Below are 16862 nucleotides of genomic sequence, written 5' to 3'. Positions count from 1 at the left end.
CGTTTCTTGGAGGATCTGACATTTTAACTTTACGATTCAGTGAAATACACATATGTATTTACTTCTGGGTTTTTCTGTTAGTCCAGTTTTTTCTATTCTTTGGTTATACCACATATTTTTATTTTTGTAGTTTTATTGTTTATCACCCTTCCCCTGTTTTCATCATTTTCTTATCTGTACTCAAATGATTATCTTTTAGATGAACTCCAGAACCATTTCACCAATTAAAACAATACCATATTGGATTTTAATTGTAACTAACAAATATTTATAAATTACTTTTGGAAAATACATTATTGAGTGTTCTCAATTAAGGGTATTTCCTTATCTGAATCCTTGCTTAACTTCCCATAAATATTTGCAGTTTTCAGTGTATGGATATCATATTTTCAAACTGGTTATTTCTGGCATATATAGGAAAATTATTTGGTATCTGTATAAATTGGGGGGGCGGAAACACTGCCTATGCAATTCCCTTTTGATTTCTAATAATTATTCACTTCATTCTCATGTGTTTTCTAGATATAGAATATTTTATTTACAAATAGTGACAGGTAGTCTCCTTTATTTAGTTGTCAGTTTTACTGCATTGACTAGAACTTCTAGAATAACTGATGTAATATGGATATCCCTCTTTTCTGACTATAATGGGAATTCTTCCTTTTACGTTTAAGTATTTTATCATCCATTGATTTTTATCACACTTATCATAACGTAAGTTAAGTGGGTTTTAAAATTTCTAACTATCTTAGACATATATGGAGAGATTTCTCTTTTGACATATTCATGCAATTGTTATATAAATAGAATTCCTAATATTAATGCATATAAAATTTGGGATACACTCGGCCTGGTTATGGTCATTGGTATTAAATTACATGAAAATACAAGTTGTTTTCACTAATGCATCTCATGCCCTAGAATGTTCGCTCGTAGTAGATGGTCAATCAACATGTCAATTCTTTTTTTTTTTTTAAAGATTTTCTTTTTTTTTTTGATGTGGAGCATTTTTAAAGTCTTTATTGAATTTGTTACAGTATTGCTTCTGTTTTATGTTTTGGTTTTTTGGCCGCGAGGTGTGTGGGATCCTAGCTTTCCGACCAGGGATCGCATCTGCACCCCCTGCATTGGAAGGCGAGGTCTTAACCACTGGACCGCCAGGGAAGTCCCAACATGTCAATTCTTAAGTGGATAAAATAGCGCCTCTTATAAGAAGGTTTATAATTCTTATAAAGAATTTCCATATAAGTTATATTTCGGTCACATAGACTGAAATATAACCATTATAAAATTCAAATGCTTTATTCTGCTCTAGCCGTTTCGGCCTCCTGGTTGTTTCTCTTAAATGTTTGACCCTCTCTCACATGTGGTCTCTGCACCACTGTTCCCTCTGCCTGGAACACTCTGCTTCTCTACACCCACATGGTCAACTCACCTCCTTCATAGATGTACACATGTTAGCATTTCAAGCAAGTCTACCCTGACCACCCTGTTTAAAAGTATAACTCACCCCACCGAGTCCTCTAGTCTTTTACCATCCTCTATTTTTTCCATAGTCTCTATCACTGTCTAGCCCCTGATATAATTTGCTTACTAGTTTGTTTGTGTGCTCTCTCTCTCTCTGACTTTGTGTCATTGATATATTCCCCATATCTAGAATAGTATCTGATATATAATAGGTACTTAATAAATATTTATTTAACAAACAAATTTTTAAAAATATATACTATAAACATTGACTGGTATACTCTAGTATAATGAAAAACAAAAATATGCCAACAGAAAACTAGTTTGAATCTTGGTTTCCATCATTTACTAGCAGTGTGCCGTTGGGAAAATTAGTTAAATATTTTGCACCTCATTTCTCTAACGTAAACAATGTAAATAACTGTTGTTACTACATAGGATACCTGTAGGCATTGACTGAGTTAAATGGATGCCAGTCACCCAGTAGAATGTCTTATGCACGTGCAGTACACACAAAACAAATATTATTACCTTTTACTCGATGTATAATAAAATTGCATTTAATTCTTTAAAAATGCATACTCAAAGGAAAATCATAGCATGAAAATTAAATAAAAGATGTCATAAATGAGAATGTAATCAGGTAATGCATACATTATGATGAGGCAAGATCCCTTGAGGTGGGAGACCCACAGAACAAAGTCTAAGCCACCACACGTCCGCACCATTCTTCAAGTGTTTGAAGCTAACTGGCTTGTTTCCTCAACCCTAAACGATCCTATTACTTTGAAAATGTTCTTCATATGATTTGCCCTTCTGATTATTCACCATTCTGGCTATCACACTCTCATAAGTGTGCTTTACTTACTTTGTATTCTTCTAAAAACCAGGGACCATGAGCTTCATTTAAATTATCTTGAAAGTGCCAAGGTCTAAAAACAAACAAGCAAGTTGTAACTTCCTCCCCTTTCAAGATGGAGATGGAATTTCTTATAAGTTCTTATCAGTACAACATTACAAGTTCTTTGTCCAAACCATGTCAGCTAGAAAAGCCTGATTTCTGTCTGCTCTGGAGGCTGATATTGTGGCATTAAAAATGCTGCTTTAACCACTTGAAGAAAGAATCTTGTCTCATCCTATCTGCTGGCCCCTTCCATGTTGGTTCTTGGTAGCTTCTTGATAAAGAAATATGATAAAGAAATTGCTGCAACTCTGCATTAATGAACACCTACATAATGAGATCAAATCTTAATTCTTGGTGACAAACAGAGTAAATATATGGTAGTTTGTTTAGGCTCTATTTTGAAATGACTAAGTAGCCTGTGAAAACAAATTTTAACAGGCTCATAAAGGTATGCTGTCTACATAGCTGACGTGGACTTTGTTTTTATGTTGCCTATTACAGACTATAAACAGTTACAGTGGAGTCTATCTTTTATTCCACAGAGTTGTAAAATGTCCTGGCTGTGACAACACATATACTGAACACACTTTGTAAAGATGTTGCATTTATTTTATATTTAAATGAAAGCAATGAATTGTTTAAAAAAATGTAAAATGAAGATAAACACGTTACACTTGAAATGTGCTTAAAATTAAATAAAATACAGAGGAGTTGTATTTTAATATAAACACTGTTACTATAGAGGAGAACTTTCCTGCAGCAAAATTTGCATGTTTCAAGTTGCTCTTTAATCGGTCTTATCCAGAATTTCTGACAGCACAGTGGCAGGACCATGTCAGTGGAGTCATGACTGCCCCTTTTAATTAGCTCACAATTTGCTCACTGGTTTTGGGTAATTGGAACAATTTGCTTGCAGAAACCTGTGAGGAATCAGATGTTAATTGACTTTGTCTTACTTAATCAGCCCTTCAAAAAACAGGCTTCACTTTCCTGACTATTTCTTAAGCTGTGTGCTGGCGTCCTGTGATACAGTGGAAAGAAAACATACAGACAGTTGCCTTGGTATCGACTGGCCAAATCTGATTATGACTCCAGCTCTGAATGGAGAGATTCCAGAAATTAGCAGAGGGGCCTAGAGAAAATACTCAGAAATGTGAAATGACACTAAAAAGTGTTTCTATGATTTATATACATCACAGTGAAAAAAGTTATACACATTTAAAATCAGGGTTCAAAACTCATTCTGATTCCACCGCTCTGATCTGGAACAATTCAGTTGTAATATGCAGCTCAATTTACTTGAGTGACTCGTTTGTTTGACTGTTTTGGATCATTCCAGGTATCACAATTCATCATCCTTGATTCACCTTCTAACTTGGCAATAACTTCCCAAATTCAGCTTTACCTGTCTTCCCTACGCCTCTCAAAGCCCCATAATAAAGATAGTTAAAGAGCATCTAAATTATCTAAAGTCTAGAAGATCACTTAAAAGAAATCCTGTAATTAGTATTCTATTTTTCCACACTCCTGATTCCATGAACCCAAGAGGTTTAGTGAACAGTGGGGAGGAGTGAAGGGTTGGGTGAAACATAAAGTAGTTAGAAGAATACTATTTTTTCCTACCTGTAGATCATTTTCCATCTGTCAATCACTGCAGTTTATATGCTTTATCTCATTTAAAAGCTTACGTCTTTTTCATATGAGACAGTTGCTATTTAATTTTTCCCACGTAATTTCAGTTCACTGAATGGATGCAAGTTTCTGGGCAAGCTGCCTTAGTCTATGTCTCAGTCCTTTGTGTAAGTGTTGTGCAATGCGGTGGGTCTGTAGATTTCAGTTTGTTGAACAGCCCTTGCATTCCTGAATCAAATCTAGTTTGCTCATGGTGGAATCCCTTTTATACAGCATAGAATTCAGTTTAGTTTGATGGTATATTCTTTGGAATTTTTGCAAAGTTCATGAATAAGTGAGCTTTTCCTTGTTTTTCCCCCTTTCTGCTCTTTTTACATGGCTTTCTTACCAAAATTATACTGGCTTCAAAGAATGAGTTGAGACATAGGCTCTGCCATTCTCTGGAAGATTTGAGTGAGACTGGAATAACCTTGTACTTAAAATTTTGGAAACACTGTCTTATAAAACCCTGTTGTCCTGGTATTTTCTTTGTGGGAGTATTTTAAATGTATGCATTATTTTTTTCTAAAGTATAATTATAGCGTTTTTCAGGATATTCTTTTTGAGAACTAAAATCTACAAAATTATCTATTCTAATTCTGAAATTGATTGATAAAAAGTTATTTGCATGACCTTTAAAAAAAATCTCTCTTGTATCTGTATTTGTGCACCATTCCTATTCCTAGTCATTCTTTTTGATCTTGAGAGAAGTTTATTTACCAGTTTTTCCAAAACACCAATTTTTGGCTTTGCTGATTTCTTTATTGATTTTTAATTTTTTATTATGCTAATTTAAGGCTCTTTATTATCTCCTTCCTATTATATTTTAAGGATGAGTGTATTATTCTTTTTCTAACTTGTAATGATGGATGCTTAGCTCATGATTTCCAGCCTTTCTTTTTTCTAAAACAGTAAATCTTCCATGAAGCTCCATTTTTTTACACATCTCGTAATTGTTGGCATGCAGAGTTTTCCGTTTTATTCATTAATTATATTTCAAATTTTCATTATGTTTTCTTAGAAGTGCATTTTTAAATACCAAATATATAATGTTGTTTTTCTTGACTTTTAACATAATTGTGTTATTTACAAAAAACATGATCAGTATGTTACTTATTATATTTTCTGAAATTAATTGAACCTTTAATTATGGTCTACTATCATACATTCAGGTTTCCTAAAGTTTTAATGTACACTCAAGAAAAAATTGTGTTTTCCAGTGGTTAGATGCATAATTGCGTGAATGTTCATTAAGTCAAGTTTGTTAGTTGTGTTGGTAAATATTCCATAGATTTAATTTTTTTTCTGTTTACAACTTATCATTGAGATAGGTGTGTTGAAACCTCCCACTGTGATTATGAATATGTTAATTCCTTCTTGCAGTTCTATCTATTTTTTATTTATATTCACTTATATATATTCTCGGGCTAAATTAGTAGGTGAATATAAGTTTAAATTTTTTTATCTTATTGATGAATTGAACTACTTATTATCTATTATATAGTAACTATTTTTGATAATGATTTTGCCTTAACTTATCTTTTGTATGATATTTACATTGAGATGTCAGCCACCTTTTGGTTAATATATCCTGAGTATATCTTTTTTTACAGTCCTTTTATTTACAAAAAATAATCTGTGCCTTTATGCTGTAGAGGTGTCTTATGAGCAGCATAGGGGTTAGAGCTGGTATATTCTGAATACATATTTGTAAACTGGGATTTTTTTTAAAGTACAATTTGATCATGTTTGTCTTTTAAATGGCAAGTTTAGTCCATTTACACTATCAATGTTATTGGGCTCATCTATAGTGTCTGGCTTTATAATTTCTATCTATCCTTTTCTTTTTTTAAACTCCTTTCTTGTATTCTTTAGGATTGATTAAGGTTTTCTGAGTTGTTGAGGTTTATTTTTCTTCTCATTTTTTCAGATTTTAAAAAATTCCACTGTGTTTTTAATTAATCTATTTCTTCCTTCATAGAGGTTACTCTGGAAATTATATCATGTATATTTAATTAAGTCCAGAGTTCAACATTTAAAAATTTTTAAGCTAGATTTAGAATTAAACTTGATATTACTACTCTTTCAGAGATCACTCCTGAAATTTTATCACACATATTTGGTTATTCAAGTACAAAGCTTAACAATATCTTAAACCTATTTTCAACCCCCTTCCTTCAGTTTAGATGCTATCAATTTCCTGTATTTAATTACTGTTCTTTAAAAATCACTTATTATTTTATTTTTTCTATTTATTTGTTTTATTGAAGTACAGTTGGTTTACAGTATTATATTTCAGGTTTATAACATAGTGATTGAATATTTTTGTAGATTATACTGCATTTAAAGTTATCACAAAACAATGGCTATGTTTCCCTGTGCTGTACAATGTATCTTTGTTTCTTATTATTTTATATACATAGTATTAATAGTTTGTGTCTCTTAATCCCATACCCCTAACTTACCCCTCCCTCCTTCCCTCTCCCCACTGGTAACTACTCATTTGTTCTCTGTATCTGCGAGCCTGTTTCTGTTTTGTTATATACATTCGTTTGTTTTATTTTTTTAGATTCTATTGTACATATAAGAATCACTTATTATTAATAATAGTATTATTATTTAATACTATAATAATAGTATTAATATTATTGTTTTAAACTAGATAATGTTTGTCTCAATTTGTTTTTACAAATTTGTTTTCCTTACTATTTGTTTATTTCCTTACTATTTGTTTTTACACATTGAATTTCCTTACACATTCATTTACACATTCATTCATTGAATTTCCTTACACATTGAATTTCCTTACTATTTGTTTTTACACATTGAATTTCCTCCTAGACACACTGTTTCTCTTCTTAAAATATATTTTTACATGTATTATATTAGCGGAAATTTTGGATTTTTATCTGAAGACATTTTTATTTCATTCTTGTTTTTTAAAGATAGACTACCTTAGTACACCCTACTAGTTTGACAGTTTCTCAAGCACTCTTGTCTGAATATTCCAGTGATAATCTCACTTCTATTGTTACTTTTAAGAAGTCTTATCAGTCTGATTCTTATTCCTTTATCAGTGAGATGTCTTCCCCCTCTGCCTATTGTGCCACAAATTTATAAATTAAAATTTGATTGATTTAGGGATGTTCACTCTGATTAAGGATGTATTCTACCTCTATGTATGATGCTCCTCTATTTAGTAGTGGGAAATATGCCATTGTAGAACACGAAGAAAAGCCCCAAAAGTTAAACCAGGTGAAGAAAAAAAAAACTATTACATGCCTTATTTCATTTTATATAACTAGATATTTAATATATATTTAGTCTAGTATATATGTATTATACACACACAAACATATATATATACAAATATATACCCTAAATATTTTTAATATGTCATATTTACTTAACCAAATAAACAGTGGAAATCATAAATGACTCTTAAATATCTGGTGCTGTGTGAATGTACTTATTTGGGTGTTTCTGTAGTTTAATATTATGCCCAGAAGAATTTTTAAAAAATCATCGCCCTCACGTAATGCTGTATGAACAGGCCATTAAAACACTTCTGATCCACAGCCAAGTTTTGCACTACAGGGTTGGGATATTCTGAATAAGTATTTGTGAGTTGGGTTCTTAACTAAATCAATCCTTACCACGTTGTACGGTCATCCGTGACATTCCGCCGCTGTTTACGCAGCCCGGTAACCAGTTGTGGAAGCGACAAGTCCAGAAAGTCATGAGACTTTGGAGGGAGTTCAGAAAAACAGAATGATGATTAAAGGCTTAGAAAATCAGGGCTTTGAGAAAAGATAAAAAGAACTGTGTTTCTGTAGTCTGAAGAATAAGTAACTGAAGAGTTATTTAATAAGTTTTCAACTCGATGAGGAACTCTTAATAGGTGATAGTGACCAAGGGTCTTCTGTCTTACAAAGCACAGCCAGATGATAAGATGGCCTTTGAGTTCAGTATAGGAATATGGGTTAACCATAATTCACTGTCTAATGATGATAATTATCTAAGGTTTTGGTTATATTGAGACAGCTCAGAGGCCATCTTTCTCTTTCTCTAGCTTTATATGAGCCACCATCCACAATTCCCAACTCATATCAAACAAGTCTTCATAGTACTTTGCATGTCACTATTACAGCAATATCTCCAATTTTCCAAATACTTCGGTGAGCACCTTCATGTAAGGCATCACATAATTTACTTCCTCTCATCAGTGTCTGGCAACTACATGTTGCTTAATAGACTTTTGCTAAATTGAATTGAATGGATTGGGAATTGTTCTATGACTGTTATAATTACTGTGTCTCATATCCTGGGAGACTGATCTAGATTTTGGAGCTGGAGCATTGAAAAGTCTTCATAAGAGAGGTGGCATTGAATTGAATCTTGAAGAATACAAGACTAGACAGAAGAGAGTGAGATTGGGAAGAAATATGTCAACCTAAGGAGTTGGCATATTATGACACAAATGTTTCCCATAGTATGTTATTTAAAATATTCAATCTCAGAAATGTTAGTAATTTTTACATAGAAAAAAAATGTTTCTATGTTCAGCTAAATTTGAGAAATGTGGAATGCTAAATAAAATAAACCAGGTTTTCCATTGAGAGATTCCTTCAAGTCACTGATATGCTAAGGAACATTGTAAATTTCCTAAGGAGTTACCATAGGCGGTTTTTCTTGGGTGGATGTGATCACCTGACCATTTGTCGCTGAGCAGATCAGCAGCTGTGCAACACAGATAAACACAAGGCAGAGACACTGAAGATGAGTAACATGATCAAAGTGATGTTTAAAGACGATTAATCTAGTGGTGACCCACGGGCCATTTAGATGGGGAAAGGGTCCGATAAGAAGAACACCACAATTGAACAAGCGTGAAATAAGAGTAATTTGAATTAAAACCTTGCAACGGGACAAGCAAGGTAGATTTGGATAGGAAAGAGACATCAACAAATTGAATAAATTTGGTGAGTGACTGGGTTAAGGAGTAGGAAACCAAAAGAATGAAAACTAATTCCAAAACTTCAAGCCTGGGTGGCTGGGAGAATGGTGGTGCCATTGACAGAAAAAGGGAAGGCAGGCAGCAAATACATCCAGTCCCGTGTGTGAGGCGATGGCAGGGAATTAACTGCAACGTTTCCCAGACTTACGTGGCCGTAAAAGAGCTCACAGGGCTCCAAGTCTGTGTTCCTGTAGGCTAGTAAGCCTACAGTTTACCTATCTCAGACTAGCATGGACGGTTTCACAAAATGCTGTAAGGAACGGGATTATAAAATCTTGCCCAGGGTAAGGTGTTGCTATATCCCCCAGACTAGCATCCTTCTCTTCAGTTAGTCAAGATCTATTTGCTACTTACAGTCATCTCAACCTTATTCAGGATGGAGAATCAGTTGCTTTTCACATACAAAGTTTTGATTGACATTGAAGGTCATTATAGAGTAATTTTTGAATCTTTTCCCTCTGTATGAAATCATGGAATTTCTTAAATCTTTTATAAGTTGGCATTTATAGTTGTAGTGATTAAAAGCTTAGTCATATAGAGGTCATATTTATTGGATGACATACTAATAAATACATTAATAAATGGAAATCTCTGGGAAGAGAGCACTGCTGATGGGAGTGCTCTTGGTTTGAGAAATTCACACCATTTTTTTTATAGTTTTACAAAAATATGATCCCGTTTCTTTGTCAGTAGGGATCTAGAGACTAAGGGATTCTGGATCCAGGATAGTAACAGCTACATTCCTCCATAAAGTATAGTAATCACAGACATTTAATATGCTCCATAATGCGATCTTCTGGGTTCACATAAAATAAGAATACCTGCAAAAATGATTATACAGTCAGTTCATTTTAAAAAATAGTCTATGTGTTATTGAGTATTAGCCACATGATATAATAATGATATTAAGAATAAATAAGCTATTTGCCTAAATATTTTACGTATACCTATAAGGTTTACTGTTTTTAATGGATGGCCTTGAATAATATGTGTACCAAACTGGACCATTTGTGAAACTGACTAAATTGATATCAATCACTTCCTCTGCATCACCAAAGATAACACATAGATCAAGCACAAAAGATAGAACATAATTTCCTAACTACTCAGTCATATTAAGACTTTCAAATAAATCATCTGCATGAAATGCACATGTAATTGGGAGTATCTGAAGAAATTACCATGCTCTTTTTATTAAAGGTGAAGGAGGCTGTCTTACTAGTTTCCTTGTTTCCATGATTTTAAGGATAGGATATTTAAAAGCATATGTATTAATCACAACAAAATCTAATGACTATTGTTCTTCTAAACACTCTTTTCTACCCTGCCAGCTCTGCTCCTTTACTCAGCTATTCAGGTCTCCACGCTTCACACAGATCTGCACTTTTGAGATCTTACACATTGCATCTTCCTGACTCTGTCTCCCTTCCCTCTTCCCTATTGCAGCAATAACAGTCATCAGTGTACCTCAGTTTTATTCAGAACCAGTAAAAGAGAGCCTGGTTGGAAGCAGTTGGGGGAACGGCATCAGTCTGATAGGTCTGTAAGGACTAGAGCCTTAGGAGCCCAAGCAAGCATCATGCTTCAACTCTCCAACTTTTCTCCATAATAAGCGGCCCTCCTTCTTAACTAGACTTTTAACCTGGTGTCCGATGTTTCATACACTCCTCTTTTGGCCTGAGGCTCAGACCTGAAACCCCTGAAACCCCTGAAATCATCATCTGAGGTTCTGACCTCTTGCCTGATGCCCCCAACCTCTTCTCCTGCAAGGTAATCTTCATCCTCTGTCCCTTTTAAAAACTCATATGGATCGTCTTGGTTTAAAATGTTCACATCCTTGAATTAAAAAATTAGTTTGTTCTAGAAGTTGCTGTGGTAAAACCTACCACATCCACTCGGATGGGCCATGTTCTTCAATTCGGTTAACTTATGTTATTGAGGACCCACCAATAGCCTACTAAAAGTTCAGAATTCAGTTAACTGAATCTGATTGTGTATATCTTAGCTCTTACCCCACCAAAGGAAAAGGCAACACTTGAAGGCCAAATTAACATTGTAATCCTCAGAAGTTGTACTTCTGTTTTAAGAAATGATGTACATTGGTGGCAAAGAAGGTATTGGAGAAAAAAAAGACTTTTCAAACTCTGGCTCTCTGCAGTGTTCAAATTTGAGACTTTGGTCCCAAGATTTTGATTTTCCAATCGGACCTTCCTTACAGTCCAAATACCATGCAAAGGCATTCTGGAGAATGGCAAGGAAGTGAGCAAAGCCAGACTAAGTCACTTCAAAAGGCCTGCAGAGGTAAATGATAGAGAAAACTGAAAGCTGCAGAGCGCACATGATTACCAGGAGAGTATTTGGCATTTTTCCATTCTGGAGGCAGAGTGAGAAATGGACCCCAGCAGATTTGCCCTGCAAAACTCTAGGTTGGCCACCTTAGCTCTGGGTCCGGATGACAGAGGAGTTCCTTTGAAAGTTGACTAGAAAAAAAACATGCCCTCTTTTCATTGCAGAATGATTTTTAGCTCAGCAGTTCTCTACAGTATAAAAGTCATCATGCTTACGGTCACACATGCGTGCGCACGCACACACACACAGTCTGTGAATGACAGCGTGATGTTGCACCTAAATCCTCTCCAATTAAGCCTATCCAGTGACACTGAAAATGCTACTAGATTAAGTTCAAAAGAAGAGCAAAACCTTTAAGAACTCTGATGCATTTTTTTCATCAACTTGTTCCGTATCCCTTCCCTCTCTCCTCATTTTTCTCCCTAGGCCTGTAGTTTAAATGAGAAGCTTTCTTTCTTTATATACAAAAAAAGAGGGGGATATGTTTAGGGAAAAGGCAGTTTGTTGGCAGGAACCGTCAAAATTTGTATAATCCCAAGACCAGTCTTTGCATAACCTCCTTTCTGTGCCCAGAAACATGTAAAAGAAATGAAACTTCTGGGAGAGTCCAGTCTGGGGTGAATAAATGAAGCCCCGCTCCCTGCGGGTTAGCAGAGATGGTGGAGAGAAGGGACGAGAATAGGTTTGCTACTGAGAGAGTGTCAGGAGAGGATGGACGAAGTTTTAAGACTTGGGAAAGTGTGAAGAAAGGCTCTTTGTTTCTCCTATTTATCTTCCTCTTTTATTTCTCCTTTTCCATTGCATTGGGTTGGGGAGAGCAATGTAACAATTTAATGATGCAGATGTTATAGTCTGGAAAGTTATTGCTCAGAAAATATTATATTTTTATAAAGTTTGTCCAGGGAAAAAGATAAGGATCACCTCACAGCTGAAGCTGAACCTAAAATAGTGGTTAACTTTTTAACTGAAAACTCAGATTAGTTCATCTTGTAAAAACACACTTGTATTTTTAAGTGCCAAGGATGGTCTTCAGTTTTAACTTTGATTGACAGGTAAATTGTAGATGATAATGTGTTCCTGGAAAATAGTATAGAAAACAATTTTTTTCAAATCAAATCCTGTTTCTCCATTAGCTCACATGATTATTTACGACATGGTTTATCTTTAATGGGTTGTATCATTATTTATCTCTATTTAGCATTGGCACTAGCAATCTCATAGTCAATTGTCTGTCTCTTTCTTCTCACTGTATCCCAAATCAATCTAGAAGCCAACCCTTACATATACTTAAAAAAAAAAAACCACTAGGAATTCAGCAAAATTTTTGGCAAAAATACACACTTTGAAGTGAAAAAAATTTGGTTAACACGCTTGCAGTTTAGATTTTAACATACTCTTGATTACATATTTGAGCATTTCCTCTAAAATATCTTCCTGAAGGTTTAATAATGAAATCTGATGAGCTTTTCATTGAGCCGGATCCTTCATCTTCTACCCCCAGGATCGAAGTAGCAGAAGGAAAGTTCTTCTAAATCACAAAAAGGAATTTTATTGTAACATTTAAAAAGTTTTATTCTCTTTTCCTTTTATCTGTTCTTCCAACTTGGACTTCTTTGTTAAATACAGTTTGTTTTAGATCATAATTTGTGTATATATATATCTCAATATATATTTATTTTCATCATCATCATCATCATCATCATCATTGCTAATGTCTGAGGAACTGTTTGGTAGATCTGTAACTGAGACATGCTTTTTAGCAAATACGTGCCCTGGTGGTCTTGTTTTGCTATTCATAAATATTACAGCCAGACTTTTAATGGACGTTCTAAATGAAAATAGAACTCAACTGCTAAAATTTAATTTTCTGTGTAAAATAAAAGAAGTAGTAAGAGACTAAAACATTGGCTGGGGCTTGGGGTTCATTTGGGGAGCTCCCATAGGCTATATATCACCCTGTGTGGCTTTCATTTTCTTGGCGCAAATTGATTTAATGTGCAACATTATTAGATTAATCAAGTCCCTTTGGAAGACGTAATCTTGCCAAAGAGATTTTGTTTAACTCTGCTCCTCTGCTCCACTCTGAACTTCGCAGTAGTTTTTGATCATTAAGAGGAGAATGGGAAAATAGCTAGGTTATCTCCAACAATAACCCACATTCTTAGTAAGGATATTTTTATCCACCCTTGCCCACAAAAAGATGAAAACTTTGAAAAGCCATGCCTCATGAACTCAAGTAAGGATTCATTGCTTTTTTTTGTTTTCTAGATTGGATTTTATTTCTGTATATTCTATAATAATACAGTTGAAAATCTTGCCCACTTTCACACTCAATAACTTTAACAATCAATTCCTCTTAAAATTTTGGCCTAGGAGAACATCAGTATATCCAGACAAATGGGGGTGTGTGTGTGTGTGTGTGTGTGTGTGTTTATAACAGAAAGATAAATCTGTATAACGTGTTATTCCCTGTTTGCCTTGAAAGAGAGTAACCCAAGGGCAAACTCTGTTTTTGTTTCTTGCAAACATCCAATGGTGTGGTGCCTTAAAGTACACTGCCTGTACACTGCTACATTTAAAATGGATAACCAACAAGGACCTGTATAGCACAGGGAACTCTGTCCAGTACTCTGTAATAATCTAAATGGGAAAAGAATTTGGAAAAGAATAGATAACATGCATATGTATAACTGAATCACTCAGCTGTACACCTGAAACTAACACAACATTGTAAATCAACTATACTCCAATATAAAATAAAAGTTAAAAAAAAAAGTACACTGCCTGGGTTGAAATCTCAGCTCCTCCACTTACTAGTTGAGTGACCTTAGGCAAGTTATTCAACGCCTGTGTGCTTCAGTTTCTGTTTGTAAAAAAGAAGTAATACGATTACCTACTTTGTTGGATGTTATGAGAATGTTACTAAATATTAAAGTTATGTTAAAGTTAATATAGGCACAATACTTAAAAGAACACCTCATACATTGTAAGATTATTATTATTATAGGACTTTATTTTGTTGATTTTTCAGGATCTCTCCTTTTTTTAAGTGTACTATTTAAATATATTTTAGTATTGTAGGCTGTCTTAAACTTACCCTGAATGCAGATTGCCTGCATTATTTTAACAAATAACAAGTATTCATCTATTCTAACAATAAAATGAGAGTGTATATTTAGTAGATAAAATTTAGAATTATAGAAAATCATACAAAAGAAATTAAATAAAAATCACCTATAATTCTCTTGCTCAATAACAGATACTTGAAGGCCAAAATGCAGCACAATGCTAAAAAGCTTAAGACCCTGAGCTTTCCCTCTGCCCCTTACCCAGAAGGAAAGTATTTCTCATTCCTTTATTCTTCAAAATATAGGCTCAGGATTTCGCGTTTTCCCTCAGTTGTCCAGGATTCCCACTGATCTTTTTAAAGAGCTACCAGAATTGCTTTTGACGGGGGGGACAGGAACATATCTTTTCTGGACATTTCTGGCGTTTTTATCCTCATCCTTACTAGGTAGATACATTTCCTAGACTCCAAATGTCAACATGCATTTTTAGTGTTGTGCTGTACCTGGAAAATGTTGATAAAACAAGCATAGTCCTGGTGTGCTTACATGTAAGCACAGTTACATGACAGTCATGTGCGATTAGGGCTCTGATAGAGCTGGATGCAACAGGAAAAGATGTGCATGGAAGATCCTTAAGATCTCAAAGCCTGCTTCACAGACGCTGGTGATGCTTAGGTTGCTCATTGAAGGGTGTTGCATTAGCGAGGGCGTGCAGTGTGCTAACCACTGCTGCAAGCCTGAGTGGCTCAACGTATTTAAAAGCATATCTGTTGGGCTTCCCTGGTGGCGCAGTGGTTGGGAGTCTGCCTGCAAATGCAGAGGACACGGGTTCGAGCCCTGGTCTGGGAAGATCCCACATGCCGCGGAGCAGCTGGGCCCGTGAGCCGCAATTACTGAGCCTGCGCGCCTGGAGCCTGTGCTCCGCAACAAGAGAGGCCGTGATAGTAGAGGCCCGCGCACCGCGATGAAGAGTGGCCCCCGCTTGCCGCAACTAGAGAAAGCCCTCGCACAGAAACGAAGACCCAACACAGCCATAAATAAATAAATAAATAAATAAAAATTAAAAAAAAAAAAAGAACCTGGATTTAAAAAAAAAAAAAAAGCATATCTGTCGTTCCTGCCAAGTCCAGCACGGTGTTCCTGATCAGGTGGCCCTCCTTGATAGCTCTTCTGCAGGCGGTAAGCCAGGGAGCCACACTCCCTCCACGGGGAGATACGTTGTCTGCTGGAATTCGAGGGCTTCCGCGGCGTCTTCTGTATCTAATTGGCAAATGGGCATCCAGAGAGATTGTGGAGGATGATAAGAGAGGTTTAGGAGGGCCAGTCTTGAAAGTAGTGTTCATCAGTTCTGCCTGCATTGCCCTGGCCAGAACTCAGTCACAAGGAGATATGGCTTAGCTGGGTGCACATGATGTGAAGGAAGTGATGGGATACATGTTAACAGAATCTCTGCCACAGAGGTAGAGTTATTCTACACAAACAAAGACAATGTGGGTTATTGTAAATGGAATTATATATTTTCAATTTAATTCTCAATTTAAGGAGTAAAAACTTAAGATCAAGATGGAAACAAAGATGGGGATGCTTCTATAGTGAATTGATACATACTTGACATTTCTATGGTTCATTTCTATGGTTTGAGTTTGGTTTCTTCTTTATATGTTTATCTGTCTGGAATTCATTTTTTTAAAGATTTTCCTTTCTGGAAAGGAATTTGAGGTCACTTTCTCAGAACCAAGTGTGCTGGTGCATTTTCTATATGATCCCAAGTTTGTGGATTCTCTGAAATTTATATTGAAAGCCCTCTGGGTTTAGTGCTAGGTAGAATACAGAGTTGGTGTTACCTAAGCAAACGATTAATGAACCTATTGATTAAGTGTCTAGGAGAGCACATAGTAAAGGAAATGAAAGAAAGACAGAAAATAATACTACATCTGTAAATTTCTGGGATTATAAAGATGCATTAAAAGTTGTCCACCCATTAAAGGGCTTTTATTTTAGATGATACTCCTATATTCCAAATTTCAATAAATTAAATAAAAACTTCAGAATATCATTAAAGTCTGTAATTATTCAGAGTTCACATGTGAAGCCTGCTTCTTACTTTCAAATGTAATTGTTCCTTGCAAATATTGCATAAGGGATATAGAAGTCTGTATATATAATCTATTTTTCCTTTTCCTGGATGACAGAGAATGTAATTCATGATCTAAGGAACAAGTGAAAAGTCTAGCTGTCTTTTTTCTGGCCTCTTGGGATAAAATCAAGGTCTTTAACATTGCTTTCATGAAGGGTGGTGTTATGTTTTTTGAGGTGAGGCATGGGAAGAGGTGGCGGGCGGTTAATATTTCAAAAAGGTAGCAATTACCTGATAACAGAAAGCAGC

This window comes from Balaenoptera musculus, chromosome 20 (assembly GCF_009873245.2).
Source record: "Balaenoptera musculus isolate JJ_BM4_2016_0621 chromosome 20, mBalMus1.pri.v3, whole genome shotgun sequence".
Classification (NCBI taxonomy): domain Eukaryota; kingdom Metazoa; phylum Chordata; class Mammalia; order Artiodactyla; family Balaenopteridae; genus Balaenoptera; species Balaenoptera musculus.
Note: the sequence above shows the minus strand (reverse complement) of the source record.